The sequence below is a fragment of the Giraffa tippelskirchi genome, chromosome 14, assembly GCF_054371585.1.
Source record: "Giraffa tippelskirchi isolate mGirTip1 chromosome 14, T2T-mGirTip1v1.2.pri, whole genome shotgun sequence".
Taxonomy (NCBI): domain Eukaryota; kingdom Metazoa; phylum Chordata; class Mammalia; order Artiodactyla; family Giraffidae; genus Giraffa; species Giraffa tippelskirchi.
Window position 1 is genome coordinate 50415699 of NC_137288.1, and position 19414 is coordinate 50435112.

General features: G+C 36.8%; 1 protein-coding gene across 1 annotated transcript in view; it reads right to left on the reverse strand.

Annotated features, from left to right (window-relative positions):
* The window catches only part of DLGAP1 (DLG associated protein 1), a 762891-nt gene that overhangs the window by 645211 nt on the left and 98266 nt on the right, over positions 1-19414 (reverse strand). The window contains exon 3 of the mRNA XM_081561948.1: positions 12833-12977. The gene's annotated coding sequence lies outside the window, so the exon portion shown is untranslated. The remainder of the gene's footprint in view (positions 1-12832; positions 12978-19414) is intronic.

Genomic DNA, 19414 nt, shown 5'->3' on the forward strand with positions numbered 1-19414 from the left:
GTTTTCTAGCATCAGTGAATGAAACACCAGACACTCAAATCACTAAGGACAGAAACATGGGAAATAACGCAATTCCTCTTTATCTGTCAAGCACATCCCAACGATGCTTCAGAAAACATCACAAATTCCATACTCGAGGCATGAACCAAGACAAGGCCAAAACCCTCACTACATTAGAGCTTCTGACCCACCTCCTAAGCTCCTCCCACTCTCTGCACAGGAGCAAGAATGACCTCGTACACATGACATCCTCACCCTGTTTTAAATCCTGCAGTCTCTCCCCCACTGCACTTAAACCCCAAGCTCTCACCATGACCTAGAAAGCCCCACATGAACGCGGTCCTGACTCCCTCCCTGAACCCATCTTCCCCTGTGGATCACCTAGCTTTGGTTTTGCCTGGACTTGCTGCTGCTTGATTGTATTAAACTCTTTCCACTTAGGACCTCAGCTGTTGCCTTTGACCGGAATAAATTCACCTCACATTTCCACTGTTAGCATTTAAACTGAGGCCCCCATAGAAGCAAAAGAGCTATCTCTTCATTAACACATTTTTTCTCCAAATATTTGTTCAGTTCCTAGTAGATGCCAGACACTGAGCTTCACGCTGAGAACAAAACAGTAAATACAAAGATATTTGGTCATTGCTCTCAAAAAGCTTACAATTCAATGAAGACAACAGACTTCATTCAGTGAATGTGCAAACTCTGAAAGTCCCATAAAGAAAGTGAGCACAGTTTGATGAAACCCTAACAAAACTGAAATAGTTTGGTATAAGGCCTCTTTGAGGAGGTTCTTTGACTGTGATCTGAAAGAGAAGTAGAGTTAAATAGCATATTGTGAATTCAGTAGAGATAAAAAGCGTATTAATTGAATTTCAGCTCATATACATGCACTGTTAACAAGATATATTATGACAATTTTGATTAGACCCTGATTAGCAATTAGTTACAACAACTCTCAATTTGGCACGATCTTGTCATATTGAAAAGCAAAAGTATGGGTTAATCATTTCAAATACAGAAGAATGATATTTAGTGCACAGTAAGATAGAAGAGCTAAGAAAAGAGTAAACAGAATGCTTTTAACTAATATCTCTTTCCTAACTTGTAAACTGAGTAAAGTAAAACTTCTTTACGTGACTGGAGAGATTAGTACAAACACTTGCTTTTCCAAACACACATTTTTTTAGCCTCATCCAAATCTCACAACCCAATTAAACTCTTCTTTTGATCTGAACTTAAAACTAGAAGCATAACAGAAGGTATATAAGGGACAGAAACATTAGAATATTTCGAGTTTATTTCTGGGGCTATCATCTCAAATGGCCTGGGCTGGAGGTAAGCTAGGACTTTCACAGAGGTGTGAGATCATCTGGATGTATTTCACCAAATTGACTAAAAACTTAAGATTTTACATTTAAGTCCCATGTTTCCTTCTCGTCTCTCAGTTATGCCTCGTCATCTATCATGTCCTTTCTGCTCTCATATATACCCAAATTCTGCTCAGATTTTACAGTTAACCTTAAAACTAAACTCTTCTTCCCCAACTTCTGCCATCTTTCTAAAATTCTCTGTCTGCAAACTCTGGTAATCTAAGCTTGATGATAGTGTATATTACCTGCCTTCCAATGGAACTGTTTTATTTTTTTTTAATTTATTTATTTATTTTAATTGGGGGCTAATTACTTTACAATATTGTAGTGGTTTTTGCCATACACTGACATGAATCAGTCATGGGTTTACATGTGTTCCCCATCTTGAACCCCCCTCCCACCTCCCTCCTCATCCCATACCTCCGGGTCATCCCACTGCCCCAGCCCTGAGCATTTGTCTCATGCATCGAACCTGGAATGGTGTTCTGTTTCACATATGATACTGTACATGTTTCAATGCTATTCTCTCAGAACGTTCCACCCTGTTTTAAAGGAGTATTGCTCTCACATCCTATGTCAGTTAACCCTTGCTGTTTAATAAACCACCTCCAAATTCAATGGGTGAATACAATACACCCACATTTAGTTCAAATAAATGTTCTGGGTCAGGTTCAACTGATCTCAAGTCACACATTCCAGATCAGCGGGAGTGTCAACTGAGTCTGCTGGGTTACCATGTGCTCACTCACAGGTTTGGCAATTGGCTAGTGATGAGCCATGTGCTTCTCATCATCTAACAAGCTTCCCAGTGCTGCTTCTCATGGATACCAGGACCAGAAGCATCAAAAGGGACAGCTTCACCAAGCAAGCACCTTTCAAGCCTCTGTTTGCAACATTTTTGCTTATGTCCCATTGACCAAAACAAACTACTCTTGGATGGGAACATTTATAACTTCACCCTCAATCCCCAGGAGGGAAAAAATTATTGTCATTTTGTAACTGACCATATCCTTAGATTAAAACAAGAGCAACAAGCTCTTCCTTTGAATCTCCACATCTGGGCCACTCATGTATGAAAGGCTCTCAACACGTATTTCCAGCTGAATACTTAAAATGAATGAATAGATGGATGAAAGCTCCCCACTTCAGCTCATTTCACATCTCAATCTGTGACAATTTAAGTATCAACTGACATTTTCTATGTTTAATGCCACTTGTATATAAGAAGACCAAAAGAAATGAGGTAAGTCAACTTCTTGATTGGCCAACATGAAACCTGAGCATAGCAATGATTTCCTGGCCTGATTTGATTGTCCAGAAGTATCTCACTATCACTGTATGTAGCAAATTAAGTTCTCCAGATCTAATGATGACTGGAAGCTTCTTGACCTCCATTTGCAAAAGAGTTTGTAGAACAAGAGAAAACAAACAAACAAAAAGGTCCCAGCCTGAGTTTAGAGATGTGTCTTCACAGCATCAAGTCGAACAGGTGAAATTCAAACCTCATGTAACAGAGAGCTCAATTCTGGACGAACAGTAGGTACAGAAGAGAACAGAAGTTTCCAGTCTCCTTAAGGGAGACAAAGAAGAGGCTTGAAAATTACAACCTCAACCATTAATAATACCATATCTCACTTTGAGACCCACTTCTGTCTTAGTTTGGATTTAATCTTAAGAATGCTTTTAAATAAAAGCAATATATTCCTTTGAGTTTTGACTTTAAATTATAGAAAATATGACATTAGCAATACATCCTAGTGGTACTCCAAATCTTTGGGGCAAAAAAAAAAAAAATCAATGAAGAAAGCTATGAGGAATTTCTAAAGCTCAGTAGTGTCAACATTTGACTTTGAACAAGTATTAATATTGTGTGCAAATCTATATATCATTTAATACAATAGATGTATCAAGACTCTAATATGATTAAAAGTCAACTCATTTAAGAATCACTTTATGAAATGTAGACCAAACAGCCGCAAGAAGATACGATAATGCAGATAAAAGTTAACACCTCAAAATCAAAAAACAGTTGACTGGGCAATCAACAATGATCCTAATAGGGGTGAATTTCTGGAGTTGAAGCAGTCATCTTTATGTGGATGGCTTTAAAGTTACGTCCAAGAACAAGCAAGAATATCGAACTAAATGGCAAATGTTGGAAATAGGAAAAGTTGTTTATCCCTCCTTCACTCCCTCCCACAACACTATCCACAGAGGGGAAAAAAATAAGAATCACTACTAGGGCCTCGGCAATGAACTTAGAGCTCTGCATAGTAAAAGTAATAAAAACTGAATACATAATTCAATAGTTCAAAAAGCCAAGAAGCCTCATCAAACCTCATTAAACAGCAATTTAAGCTTGCACTTGGATTCTTAGGTTTACACGGTAGCTGAAAATTCAGATGATTGGGACTGAAATGAAATGTGCTGGAGTTTGATATAAGTGTGGTTAAAAACAAAAAAGGCAAGGAGACACTCAGCAGGAAATAAAGTCCATTTTCTAAGCAACGTGTCCAAGTCTGGACATCAAAGCATACGAGCTAAACCTGAGAATGTAAGAAGAGCGTGCGCATGCGTGCATGCTAGATTGCTTCAGCTGAATCCGACTCTTTGCTACCCTATGGACTGTAGCCCACAGAGCTCCTCTGTCCAAGGGATTCTCCAGGCAAGAATACTGGAGTAGGTTGCCGTACCCTCCCCCTCCAGGGGATCTTCCTGTCCCATGGATCAAACTCCGATCTCCTGCATTGGCAGGTGGGTTCTTTACCACTAGCACCACCTGGGAAGCCCATAAAATGACCCATATCCTGTTTGAAGTCATCAAGAACCAAATATTCCGATTTTTGGTGCAAGATGTATCCAAAGAAGGCAATCAGCCATGTCACAGAATTGAAATGCTATGGTGTTAGAGGAAGTATGAACATCATTCAACTCTTAAATTAAAAATTATACCAGCAATTTATCACATTCAAGTATTTAAAGTATGTATATTAAATATATGCCATGAATCACTTGTGGCATTTTTATAATGTAGAAATATAAGACTATTGGTTGGTTTCTGCTGCTATTTAGGGAACAAACTGATGTATCAAAATATATGCTTTCTATTTATCATCTAAGAAGCACAAAAATCAACCATAAATGTCAATCTGCCTATAAATATTAAGACACTATGATTCATCTATTACTATTCAAGAGCCAACCCATTCCCACATTCCATTCTTGGGTCTTTGTGTTGCTCACTGGCATAGAGGGAGCTTACATATGTGCCATGTAACCCCACTGTTCTAACAACTGCTTACTGGGTTTAAATGAATAATGATCAAGGTGGATCAATCACACTCATACAAGAAGTGGAATCAGGTCCACAGAGTTGGAGTCCGTTCTGGACAGCCATTCTGGAAAGTCTGTCTGAGATACATTTTGGAGACCAGTGCACTGGCCACATGTAAATATGGAAGGAGCAGTTCTGAGGGTAGAAAGATGGCAATGAAGTAGATTTAAACAAAGTACAAAAGAGGAGAGGCCATGTAACCCACAAAGACAGTCAGGGCTGCCTGTCTGCCAGGCTGAACTCCTACAGCAAACCTACATTAAACACTCCTCATGTGTCACCCCAGTAAATCCCCCTTATCTAAGCTAGCTAGAAAGGAATTCTGTTCCTTATAACAAAACAGTCCTATGACATCTAATCTCCTCTTTGCTCATATAAGGCATTGGCTCAATGGCTAATTCAAAGACGATCATCCACTCTATTTTAGATTGATTTTTATATTAACATTTGAGGGCTTTATGTTAGGAGCTGATTGCCAATGCCAATTAATAAAGAAATAAAGGGAGTTATCAGCCAGTCCAAATCAAAAATTAAATCAATACTTAAGTGGTAATCTCATTAACATCACTGATAGTAATGGAATACTTGCATGCATCTGCTACTCTTTTATGTAAGCAATTTTAGTTTTTTAACAAACCCTTTCATGGCTAAAACGAAAATCTATTTAGACGCTGTATTTCACAATGTTCCTTTCTATATCCTTTGCCACCACGCTTTCTCCCCACCCACTGTCTCAGTATTTCCTTCCTTTTGTATGTATTTTTTAAAATTATTAGTGGAATCTGAAACAGCACTATATTTAAAAATAGAGTTGAAAACTATGAAATAAAATATACTCTGCTGAACTTAACGTAATGAATGCTGAGCTGTGATCTAATCTTAACACTATGTTTAACATCACTTAAAAACCCAAGCAGTCTTAGGTCACGGACCATTGAGTATTTGTGAAACTTTACATTTATTTTCCACTGTTACGGCAGTTGCTTTTGAAACTACAGTCATAAATAACTTCTTGAAAAATTATGTTTTAATTTTATAAAAGATTTAAAAGTTTGATCAGGTGTACTTTTATTAGCTAGAATGCAAGGCCCATTAAGGTTGGGCTTTTCATCAATTTTGCTTATTAATGTATCATTGGTATCTAGGGAAGCACTGGGTACACAGTACACATCTAATAAATTCTTGAATAAATGAGTCACAGAATGTGTCAGTAGATGAGAAATAAAAAATAAGACTTTCACGATCGTTACGACACTGACTTGTTATATGACCCTGGGGGTGTGCTTGATTATTTTTATCCAACTTTCATTTCCTAAATATTTACTGAGTGCCTATGATTTGTCAGGAACTCTAGCTGGGAGTAAGGACACCAAGATGAATAGATCACAGACTGTTCCCTCTAGGAGCTCACGATGAAAGGGTCAGTGTCCAGTGTGCATTCTTTGTAGGACAAGATGATAAGTAGGACACACATTGAATAAATAAAATGTTAAGTGAACTTAGAGCATGGAGTTGCTTATTCTTTAAAATAACATTATTTCTCCCATGTAGTCAAATATGAATCATTCTACATACAGGTCACCAAGGTACCAATCAAGACATTAAAAGGGTCATTTATTAGATGTAAAAGGTCTAAAATTAGTAGCAGAGCTTTAAAAATATCTTTCTTGTTCATGCATTAAAAATTTCCTTCAAAACAACTTACTATAAGCACTTTACAATTTACATCATGCTGAGACTGCATGTCCAACTGATAGAGACAGAAGAGTCTTCTAACACACTGCAGATCATGATCTCCTTTATAATACACATGAAGAAGGTATGCAAGGTGCTAAAGAGCCTTGACTACGGACTCAGACGAAACTGGGTTTCGATACCACCCCATCAATTTCCATGTCATCTAACTCAGTAAGTCAGGACCAATTTTTAATCTACATCAGAAAAACTATCTGCTTGGTGTCTAGAAACATAGTTCATAAAGGCAAACTTATGCCTATTATAAATTACCTATCTTTCCTGATCACATGTAATATGATCACGTATCAGTATGATAAAAAAGGACCTACATTTCACTCCAGTTTCTAATTTATATTATGGAACATACATAATTTTAATTGCCTTCATCAGAACTGCTAAATTTATACAGTCTTTACTATTCCTTGCTTAAAATTTCTCTGACATCAGTGACAGGGAACTCAAGTCTTCTGAATAATCTACCAAGGGTTTAATATTCAACAAAAAGCATTAAATGCCAGTATTTACCATTTACTCTGAATGCACATGTTCTATCCACAAAAAATAGAAATCATCACGTGCTAGATGAAAGGAGACATGTAAGAGGAAGTGTGATATTAAACCCACTGAAAACGCTTATCTAATTCTTTAAATTGAAAGATTTAACAGAATTTTAGACTCTCTAAACTCCTCTAATAAAAGCTCCCGTGTTACATCACTGGTAACTGCAATATCCACATGCACCATTTTCAAAGAGCCTTAAAGTTCAAACACATGAATACTAACTCATTTAATTCGGACAATAATCCAGTGAAGTGTGTTTGTTAAGGAAAAATAAACAAAATCTCAAGAGGCCAAGAAACTGAGTGGCCTAAAATCAGAGTTAGCAACCTAGTCTTCTGACCTCATGTTCAGTGTTCAGTCCTTCCTTCACACAGACTTAGTTTCAGGGCAAACATAAAAGCTAGAAGATATTTGTGGACCCACTTTATTCTTTGTTTGACAATCACCCTGACTTTTTAATTATATGGTCAGATTTTCAATACACCTGAGTAGATCTCTTTGAGTAAATATGCCAAAAAATAGACTAAACATTTTGCCGTTCCTAGATAAAATCAACTTTTAGAAAGAATATAAAAGCAAAATTCACCAGATCACAATCTTCTTAAAATTATATTATAAAAGTGAACCTGAATTAGAGACCACAGATGAAACGACTCTCCTAGAAAAATTTCTATATTGTTAAAACAACTGGGAGTTTTCATACTATTTAAGAACTAAAGTGAATATAAATGTTTCATAAATATAATTTATTTAATTCCAGGCCTGTATGAAATTCTATGCTCTTTCCTGACAATTCATACCAAGAATTATGAGTTACTGCTATTATCTATATATTTTCAGAATAAGAATATAAAAGTAAAATAAGAAAAATGTACATAAGGGGAAAACTATCAGCTTTCTTATAAAGTAGTGAAAGTCACTCAGTTGTGTCCAACTCTTTGAAATCCCATGGACTGTATAGTCCATGGAATTCTCCAGGCCAGAATACTGGACTGGGTAGCCTTTCCCTTCTCCAGGGGATCTTCCCAACCCAGGGATCAAACCCACGTCTCCCACATTGCAGGCGGATTCTTTACCAGCTGAGCCACCAGGGAAGCCCAAGAATACTAGAGTGGGTAGCCTATCCCTTTTCTCCAGGGGATCTTCCTGACCTAGGAATGAACCCGGGGTCTCCTGCATTGCTGGTGGATTCTTTACCAACTGAGCTATGAGGACTTCCGTGGTAGCTCATCTGGTAAAGAATCTGCCTCTAATGCAGAAGACCCCGGTTTGATTCCTGGGTTGGGAAGATCCTCTGGAGAAGGGGTAGGCTACCCACTCCAGTTATCTCGTCTGGAGAATTCCATGAACTGTATAGTCAATAGGGTCACAAAGAGTCGGACATGACTGAGTGACTTTCACCTTCACTATAAAGTAGAAATAAAAATAAATAAGAACTTAGACTAAGTCGAATAATACATTATACACTTTGAAAAAAAAAATCTTAAGTATGAAGTGCTTTCTGTCTCTGCAGACTTCCCAACACAATTCAAATTAGTGAAACACAACATCTGGGTTATCAGTAAACACTGTAATAAACAATATAAATATGATTAGGTAATGACTTAATGAGAGGTCACAGCAGATAAAGTTGGCCTTAAATTTTGTTAACCACCAATATCAATGGGTTTCCCAGGTGGCTCAGTGGCTAAAGAATCCACCTGCAATGCAGGAGACACGGGTTCGATCCCGAGGTCAGGAATGTTCCCTGGAGAAGGGAATGGCAACCCCCTCCAGTATTCTTGCCTGGAGAATCCCACGGACAGAGGAGCCTGGCCGGTTATAGTCCATGGGGTCGCAGAGTTGGACACTACTGAAGCGACGGAGCATGCGCACACACACAATACCAATACCAAATATTTCGTTTACTTCAGAACACTGGAGAAGTAATAGGATTTTTCGTCTCAGAAACTGTCCTGGGATACACTGCTGCTGCTGCTGCTGCTAAGTCGCTTCAGTCGTGTCCGACTCTGTGCGACCCCATAGACGGCAGCCCACCGGGCTCCCCCGTCCCTGGGATTCTCCAGGCAAGAATACTGGAGTGGGCTGCCATTTCCTTCTCCAATGCATGAAAGTGAAAAGTGAAAGTGAAGCCGCTCAGTCGTGTCCGACCCCTAGCGACCCCACAGACTGCAGCCTACTAGGCTCCTCCGTCCATGGGATTTTCCAGGCAAGAGTACTGGAGTGGGGTGCCATTGCCTTCTCCGTGGGATACACTAGAAGCATGCAATCAAACACCTCAAGTTTCTCCTTACACCTTTCCCATTCTAAAAAAAAAAAGTCCCAATTTCCAGTCCTCCCTTTCCTAGAAAACAATCAAGAGAGTCCTCAGAAACTAAAACAGGATGGATTGTCCAGAAACGTTAAGAAAGTGGCACTGATATACTTGACACTGTTTATTTCTGTGAGACATCAAACAGAAGAGAAATTACTGTCGACCTTACTTCGCAGGATGTTTTACCCTCAAAAATTCTCCGATAAAGCAGTGAAGGTGAAAACATGATAAAATGAAAGGCAAGACTAAACGCTTGGGGATGAAACACACTCCAAAACTGACAATCTCTTCTGATCACCTAATTTTGCAATGGAGTCTTTCTAGAAACACTGTTTCTATTTAGTAACAATGAGATCACCTAAAACAAATACCTTGCATTTGATAATGTTTGGAATTTAATGGTAGGCAATGAGATTTTTTTAAATTTCTTATTTTTGAACTATAAAAATTATACTGAAAGATATGAGTAGAAAATACACTAAATGTTTGGATAAACACTTTTAAAAGTTCTTCAATTTTAAACATCAGGAAGGAAATATTTTATACTACTAAAGAGAAAGTGGTTTTAAAATTTTGCTGTCTTTTCAGTAAAAAAGTTTCTAACTTTTATATATAATTTAAGTCCTTTTTTCTATACAGATACTTTAAGTGGCAAATAAAGTTATAAAAGGTATTCAAATGATCTAATGTTACTTTGTTGCCAACTTTAAAAGATCTCATGATATACTTGTCAAAGCTTCAGTGAAATAATTACATTGTTCCTGTCAAAAATCTGGTTTAGGCCCAGATTACATAAAAAGGTAAATTAGCTCTACTGAAAATTTACTTTATTGGTTAATCCTACATATGCCACAAATCTTTAGATGCATGCTGTTGAAACATTTGATACAGTCTTATTCCTATTTGCTCACACAACTTATTTAAAAACATTTTGGAAATAAAACCAGAAAAAGAAAATAAAATGGAGGAAAAAAATTTTTTAATTGATTTTACTGTTTACAGTAGTTCATAGTGAACATTATCATGAATCCTGGAACATAGCTTTGCATGGTCAATATCAGATCTTAATATGAAAGAAGCCACTTTTTTCACTTTTCTAAAATTCACTGGTTATTTCAAACCTAGTACTGCATTATGGCAAATATAACCTGAGTCAGATAAGGCTGGATTATGGAATCAAGTTCTAAACATTCAGAACCATGGAGATAAGACAGAGTGCAAAGTTAGAAAGACTGGATGGATGAAAGAGACAAATTCTGATATTAAGTATCACCAACATGTTAAACAATTTAAAATATAAGTTTTAATTTTCCTCTAGAAAAGATCAAGTCTCAGTAGTTTTAAAAGCAGTTGTCCTTAGAGATTTAACAGCATCATGAAAATAAGATTGGTGTTCAAATGTAATATATTTCAAGGGAACAAAATAATGGTGAATCATGTTTTCAAAAGTTAAAAAGTGGTATAAGACTTTGCATGTATCAGTATTTTATTAACAACTGCAGAATATTCTGCTTAAAGTTCCACAAATTAATCACCACCACATCAGAAGTAAATAAGTATGTGATTAAGAAGAGTAAGTACAATAAGGGTAGTAATAGTTACAGTAACCACACGTATTCAGTATTTTGGGGTCATGCACTGTAACTTACATATTTATTGCATACAAACACTGTCATAGATATTCTACTGTTCCCATTTCAAAGATGAGACTATTTAGAAAAGTTAGACAATTTACCCTATATTAGATGCTAGAAAGTAGTAGATTTGATATCATAAAATTTAAAATACCAATAATCTTGAGAAATATAATACATGCCATATTTGAAAGCCAACCATCTCCTCTTGAAAAATATAGTAATGTCTTTCCAACTGGGCTGGCCAGGTGAGATTAAGGAAAAATCAACATAGTAGGCAGGTTTACATATGAGAAATTTAAGTCCTCACAGAGAAAATGATAATAAGATCAAGAATTGGTCAAACTGCAAAAGCCCTTACCAAAAAAAAGGCCTCATAAATACTTGCACAATCATACCCATTTTTGAACACTTACTGTGTGCTAATTTGAAATTTAAATTAAATTAAATTTAAAAGTGAAATTTAAATTAGTTCATTTAATTTTCACGACTACCACAGGGAGCAGTGTTAGTCGCTCAGTCCTGTCCGACTCTTTGTGACCCCACAAACTGTAGCCCGCCAGGCTCCTCCATCCATGGGATTCTCCAAGCAAGAATACTGGAGTGGATTGCCATTCCCTTCTCCAGAGGATCTTCCTGACCCAGGGATCGAACCCAGGTCTCCTGCATTGCAGGCCGATTCTTTACCATCTGAGCTACAGGGAAGATCTAAAGCAGCAGCAGCACTACCACAGCAGTTGTTGCCAAAAGGTGGCAGTATCAGGATGCGAGCCAGAGAAATTGATCTGTTCCTCTAGAGCCATGTAATCAGCCACCATGCTATGACCAGGGGCATTTTCACACTTTCAGGCTTCCTAATTTTCATCTCCCAGGCTGTGCTCACTAGGAAATCTTCATGACATCCCTTCCTCTACACTGTATATGAAATACTTGAAAAACTGTTACACATTGTACATGAATATGCATTCCAAGAGGTCTAGTCCATGAAAATGTCTATTTCATTCTCAGAGGTACTGACTCACCTTGAATCTCAGATACCTGAGATGCAGAATAAGTCATATACTTGAGAAGGATAACGTTTCAATAATCTTTATTTCTCAACATCCATCCACCCAAGATAACTTCATGTCATGACCAAAACACCTATTTCATCCCTTCTTTTCTGCCCATATAGTGGCCACTGGACCATCTTTCTAAGTGATGCAGAGTCATCTTGCTCTTCTCTTCATCTCCCCACACAATCCCAGCAGTAACTATTCCAACACTGCCACTCAATTCGATTTTACTACCTTTTCCCAGCCTGAATTCTGTTTCAATTATTAACCCCAAATGGACCGACTAGCAATTTAGTACATTGGAACAGAAAGTTTTAACCTTTAAGAAAAAGGTATGCAGAAGTAAAGTTACATGCACTAGAAGTATGGGTAAGGAAAGCTCACAGTCAGGGCAGGATTTGCATAAAGATAATCATATTAGGTACGTTTTCATCACAACCAATTTCCAAGAGATAGCCTCTCCAATTTCGTTACTGTTTTTATAGCAGTAGAAACAGCATAGTTTGTAGCAATTACAGGTTTCATAAAATCAAACTGCAGTTATATTTTAAAAGAATGCTTGTCATGAAATTCCCCTTGCAATAACGTTAACACATTATACATTACATTAATAAAAAATATCTTCAAATATATCAGCACACGCTTATCTAATAAATATAGCAATCAATATACCAAAGTCTTTTTACAGTAGCCTATTTTTTCCCTCCACCACGAGTCTATTTAGTTATTGTAACTTTCTGACTGATATCAAGGCAGAAATATTTCAGATGAGGTTATGACACCAAAAATCATCCTCAAGTGGAAGTAAATATTTAAACTCTTACCTTGTCTTAGTGAGACAAGCAGTATCTGGTCTGCAGCAACCCCATGAATCTGGAATTGAACTGGATGCTTGCTGATCCTTTGGAGAAAGCGCCCCGGAACAGGTGTGAGTGGTACTCACAGAAGGTGCTCAAGAGCACCATTCACCTGCAACACAAGAAATGCAAATCTGTTAACTGAGTTTCCAACATTATTTATACACATGAATAGCAGCCTTACTCTCCTCTTTACACTCACAGCTCAGAGGCAGGCTCATCTAGACATCAAGAGCATGTTCTCCGGGTCAGAGCAACAAGCTTCATGTCACAGCCCAGCCACCCATGCTATCTTTTCGAGAAACTACGTGTGCCCTCCACAGAGGGCTGCGAAAAGAATCATGAAATTAATACAAATAAAATGCTTTTAACAGTGATCCATGAAGAGCAGGTATTTCATTCCTTCTCTTTTTTTTTCTTTTCCTGTTCTTGGTTAAAAGTTAGGAAGATTATCGTCCATTTACTGAGCACATAAGCACTGGGTTGGTGCTTTATAGAAATGACCTCGTTTCATCCTCAGAATAGATGTTACTACTTTTATAAGTAAGGAGACTGAGATTTGAGGAATTAGCAATTTGCTGAAGTTAGACAACAAGGTAGTAGCACTGGCACTTAAACCAGGTCTGATGCTCTTCAACATTCTTGTTGCATCTGAACGCTTTCATATTGGAGGGGCTGTCTGTCACAGTTTGATGCTCTCCACAGAAAAGCAGACAATATGGCAAATTTAACTATTCGTTTAATATAAAATGCTATTTTTATAAATGCATCTCAAATTTACTAAGTTTTAGGAGATAGACTGATTCAGAAACAAATTAGTCAGTAAGTTTCAGCACATGAAACAAACATATTAAAACAACATTCAAAGAAATTTCTCTCCCTCTCTATCATGAAGGATCTGATTCATGGTGGAATTTACCATCATGAAAAGATAAAAGGCAACTTTTTCAAATTGCTTACAGTCAAATTTACAGAACAAAGATGACTGTGTACTAAAGTCAAATTGATAAAAATTATGTTTTCATTATAAAATTAGTATCTTCACTACAGATATGCAGAGAATAAAATATAGTTAATACAAATATTTATAAAAATATTTAACTACATCATCACAATCATTGCTAATAATACGGTGCATTTTCTTCTAGACTATTTTCTATGGTTTCCTTTTTTTCTAGATATAACAATACCAAATCTTATTTTCTTAATAGAACATAAACCAAAGTTTTAATAGTTTGTAAATATTTTATATTTACATTTTGTATTTTCTGGAGGAGGTCCGGTAGCTCTATTATTTTTCACTTTATTATTAGTATTAGCAAATGCAATCAGATGAAATAAATCAGAATAGTAAGTGGTAAAACTATTTCTACTAGTTGATGTGATGGAAAATGCTAAGGAATCAATATAAACAGTACCTCAAACAATAAAAGAATTTGGTAAGGTAACAGAAGATGACAATATTCATAAATTAACACCTTCCATAGACACTGCATTATAAATAAGTAACATAACCATAATGAAAAAGATGGGAAACAACAGAACTAACCTAAGTAAACTTCAGAAACTGTGTTCTGATTGCGTACATTAAAGCTGAAGACAGAAACAACTGTACCCATACTGCACTCTAGCTAAAGATTCGTTTTTTTCACAGAGGTATAACATTGCAGTTGTGAAACTACTTTATGTACATTTCCAGACTGAGTTAATAAATACATTGATGATAATGAACATAAAGTTTCTTGGTGTTAAAAGCAAGAGCTACTAGAAACAGAAATTGGCTAGAATGAACTCTGTGATGATGGACTAGAATCAGATGTATCAATATGAACTCATGATTATGTGTGTATGTGTATACACACAAATAAATATAAGACAGATATAGACATGTGTGTATGTGCACATGTGTGCGTTTGTATATACACAGCTATCTCCTATTTCTGTCAGGGGAGAGAAATCCTAGAAGCAATTGTGAAAATTCATTGAACACACCGAGAACCCAGAACTTGGTTTCCAAGTATCCTTCTTCAAAAAAAGGAACCCAAAATCCTGGGAGGAAGGCTGATCTCAGGAACATGGCAGAGATGAGCATGACAACGGAATGGGGCAAGATTAGTCCTCAAGATCCTATGGGGCCAGAAGGTTAGCACAGTGCTCAAATTGTGATGGCAGGTCAAAAGGAAGCAGGAGCCAGCCTGAAGGTGCTCTTGATGGCCAGATAATAATAATGAACTTTATCTCAAGGAATAACAAATATCCTTCAGTTCATACTCCACATAAGTGATTGAACAAATAAATAAGGATGAGATAGCTCACTCTTAGAGTAGAATTCAAATTAATAAATACAGAAGGAATGATGCAAATAGAAAAATAAACCTTTGACAACAACCACCATAATAACTGTTACAGAGGCTTGAGTCAGTGATGGAGGCTAAAATTAGTGGCAAAGATATATCACATAACAGAATAACTGTATATTTCAAACTGTCTCCCCACAAGATACTTATGAACTACAAAGGGGGAAAAATGTAAATTTATAGTGCAGAAAACTGATAAACTCCACCTCAATTAAGTGATCAAACTTATCATCACCAGGAATAAGGCATGTCAACATCGTCTACCTTTTTATATGACTCACTGAGGTCACACCATCGCTTCTGGGGTATTCTTGCCAAAAATGAGTAATCTAAATTTCATCATGAAGAAACATCAGACAAATCCAAATCGAACGACATTCCTCAAATTAACTGGCCAGCACTCTTCAGAAATGTCAAGGTCATAAAGATAGACAAAGTCTAGAGAAGTTCCTCAAGTCAAAGGAGAATAAAGAGACATGACAGCTAAATACAATATGCCATCCTAGCTTTGATCCTGGAATAGGAAAAAGACATTTGTGGCACAACTGGCAAAATTTTAAAAAGGCTTATAAAGGGCACCAATTTTTATAGCTAATATTAATTCCATGATTTTTTAATTGTACTACAGTTACATAAGATGTCAACATGTAGTGAAGCTGGGCGATGAGTTTATAGGATCTCTTTGTCCTACTTTTGCAAACGTTTTGTAACTCATCTTACTTCAAAATGAAAGTTTAAAAACATTTCAAAAGTACTTGGGAAATGAATAGCAAACTAAATTCAAATATAATAGGTGAAAGAAATGAATAAAAATGAATATGAAAATGATTGAGTAGAAGCAAGATATATAACAGGAAAAAACCAACTACGCCCAAGTTGTTTTTTAAACTCTTCGTAAGATAAAGAAGGAAAATGAAATTGAGCAATACCACATCTCTACAGTAAATAAAAGGGTGTTAGAAATAGCTTTACACTAGTAACCTATAAAACAGAACAGCTGGAAAGGATGTGGAGAAAAGGGAACCCTCTTGCACTGTTGGTGGGGATGTAAACTGATATAGACACTATGGAGAAGGTTCGTCTAGTCAAAGCTATGGTTTTTCCAGTGGTCATGTATGGATGTGAGAGTTGGGACTATAAAGAAAGCTGAGCGCTGAAGAATTGATGCTTTTGAACTGTGGTGTTGGAGAAGACTCTTGAGAGTCCCTTGCACTGCAAGGAGATCCAACCAGTCCATCCTAAAGGAGATCAGTCCTGGGTGTTCATTGGAAGGACTGATATTGAAGCTGAAACTCCAGTACTCTGGGCATCTGATGTGAAGCACTGACTTGTTAGAAAAAACTCTGATGCTGGGAAAGATTGAAGGGAGGAAGAGAAGGGGACAACAGAGGATGAGATGGCTGAATGGCATCACTCACTGGATGGACATGAGTTTGAGCAAGCTTCGGGAATTGGTGAAGGATAAGGAAGCCTGGCATGCTACAGTCCATGAGGTTGAGAAGAGTCGGACATGACTGAGCGACTGGACTGAACTGATGGAGAACAGTATGAAGATTTCTTTAGAAAAAACTGCAAATAAAACTACCCTATGACCCAGCAATCTCACTACAGAACATATAGTAAAAAAGACACATGTACCCCAATGTTCACTGAAGCACCATTTACAATAGCTAGGACATGGAAGCAACCAACCTAAATTCCACTGACAGATGAATGGATAAAGAAGTTGTGGTACATATATACAATGGAATGTTACTCAGCTATTAAAAGGAACAAACTTGAGTCAGTTCTAGAGAGGTGGATGAACCTAGAGCCTGTTACAGAGAGTGAAGTAAAGATAGAGAAAAATAAATATATTAATGCATATATACGGAATCTAGAAAAATGGTACTGATGAACCTATCCGAAGGGCAGCAATAGAGACTCAGACAGAGAATGGACTTACACACAGCAGGGGAAGGAGAGTGTGGAACTAATTAAGAGAATAGCATTGACATATATACATTACTGTATGAATAACAGTTAATGGGAAGTTGCTGTAGAACACAGGCAGCTCAATCTGGGCTCTGTGACAACCTAGAGGAGTGCGATGGGGTAGAAGGTGGGAGGGAGGTTCAGAGGGAAGGAACATATGTATACTTATGGCTGATTCATGCTGATATTTGGCAGAAACCAATGCAACACTGTAAAGCAATTATCCTCCAATTAAAATAAATTTTAAAAATAAAAAACAGAACAAAGTCAAGAACTCACCACATATATGGCTGTCTCGTTTACGACAAAGATGCCATCCCATTAAGTATGGAAAACAACGAATCAAGTTTTCCAATGAGTAGCGCTTGACTGAAAATGAAAAAAATGACTACTTCCGCCACACTATATCCAAAATGGAAAAAATAATTCCAAATAGACTGTAGACTAACATGAGAGGTAAAACAAGACAGTTTCTAGAAACATGGCTAAAATTACAAAAACCAAGTGTTGAAAATGATATAAAGTGGAATTCTTACATGACTGGTCCACATGTAAATTGGACAGAAGAATTATGATAGCTGTTTTATTCATAAAAGCCAAAACTTACCATCAAAGCAAATGTCTATCAATAACAGGATCAGTTAATAAATTACACTACATTTATAAAATTGACTGCTTTATAGCCATAAAGAACAAACAACTGTTGCCTACTGCACAGAGCAGCCAGACATAATAGATAGTTAAAAAAATTCAAAAGAACATCGTTTACCATTCCAATGATATAAACTCAAGAAACTGATGATGCTAATCTATAGTAAAAAAAAATGCATTATACTGATTACTTCTGGAAAGTATTAAGAAATGCAACAAGGGAGTTCTTTGAGCTGGTCATAATATTCTGTGTCTTCCTATCAGTAGGAGTTATACAGGTGTAGTAACACCTTGTATTCATTAAGCTGTACATTTTAACATTCATGTACATGCATGTGTCATACTGTATGTAAGGAATAAATTGAAAAGGTTTTCTTTCTTGAATGAATCTTCTTGTCTTCATTTTCATAGTTTAAATATTTTACCTATCAGAGCTTTCCAACGGATGCAATCAAAACCAGGTATTAATTTCTGAGAATCCATTTCTCCATCATATAACAGAAAAAAGGAAAAGAATGGTTTCTATTGTCCAGCTCCTTTGCTGAAAATGGATGCTTAGCTCTGTTCATTATTCTTAAGAGTGAGAAAAGATATTATCTTGTGTCTTATAGTAAATGCTGACTATTCCATCTGTTCAAAGTGTTTATTTCTTTTCAAAAAAAATTGAGGGAAATGTTATTGGATAGTGAACAGTTCAGTGCCTGGGATGTCTTAGAAAAAATATTTTATGTGTACCAAATCTGATTGTTTAAGAAAAAAACAAACTTAAAATGAGGCATAATAAAATAACGCATTATACTTTTTCTAAATACTTCCAGCTATATAAAGCCACTAATGCAAAACATATTTAAATCGTCCTTAACATTAAAAAATGTAATCACATTTTCCCTCAATAGTTGTGAAATTTCTAGAATTTTCCATTTCCACCAACTCAATCAACCAGCATTTGTTTGAAATCTCTTTAAACTGTAGTCCTCCATGATTTTTTTCCCTGAAAGTTATACTTTTTAAAAAGTGAATAATAAACAGTCCTTTTCCTTCCAGATTTCATATTCTGTCCCAGAAGACAAAATATTACAATATTTCTAAAGCCACACTTGACCTAGGAAAGGTAGGGACTAGTCACAGAGGTACTGACATCTACCAAGAGCATATAAAATGTTCAAGGTCTCCATTAGCCTCTATACTACTCAGTTCAGTTGCTCAGTCATGTCCGACTCTTTGCGACCCCATGAATTGCAGCACGCCAGGCCTCTCTGTCCATCACCAACTCCTGGAGTTTACCCAAACCCATGTCCATCGAGTCGGTGATGCCATCCAACCATCTCATCCTCTGTCATCCCCTTCTCCTCCTGCCTTCAATCTTTCCCAGCACTGGGGTCTTTTCTAATGAGTCAGTTCTTCACATCAGGTGGCCAAAGTATTGGAGCTTCAGCTTCAGTCCTTCCAATGAATGTTCAGTTGATTTCCTTTAGGATGGACTGGTTGGATCTCCTTGTAGTCCAAGGGACTCTCAAGAGTCTTCTCCAACACCACAGTTCAAATCATCAATTCTTTGCTGCTCAGC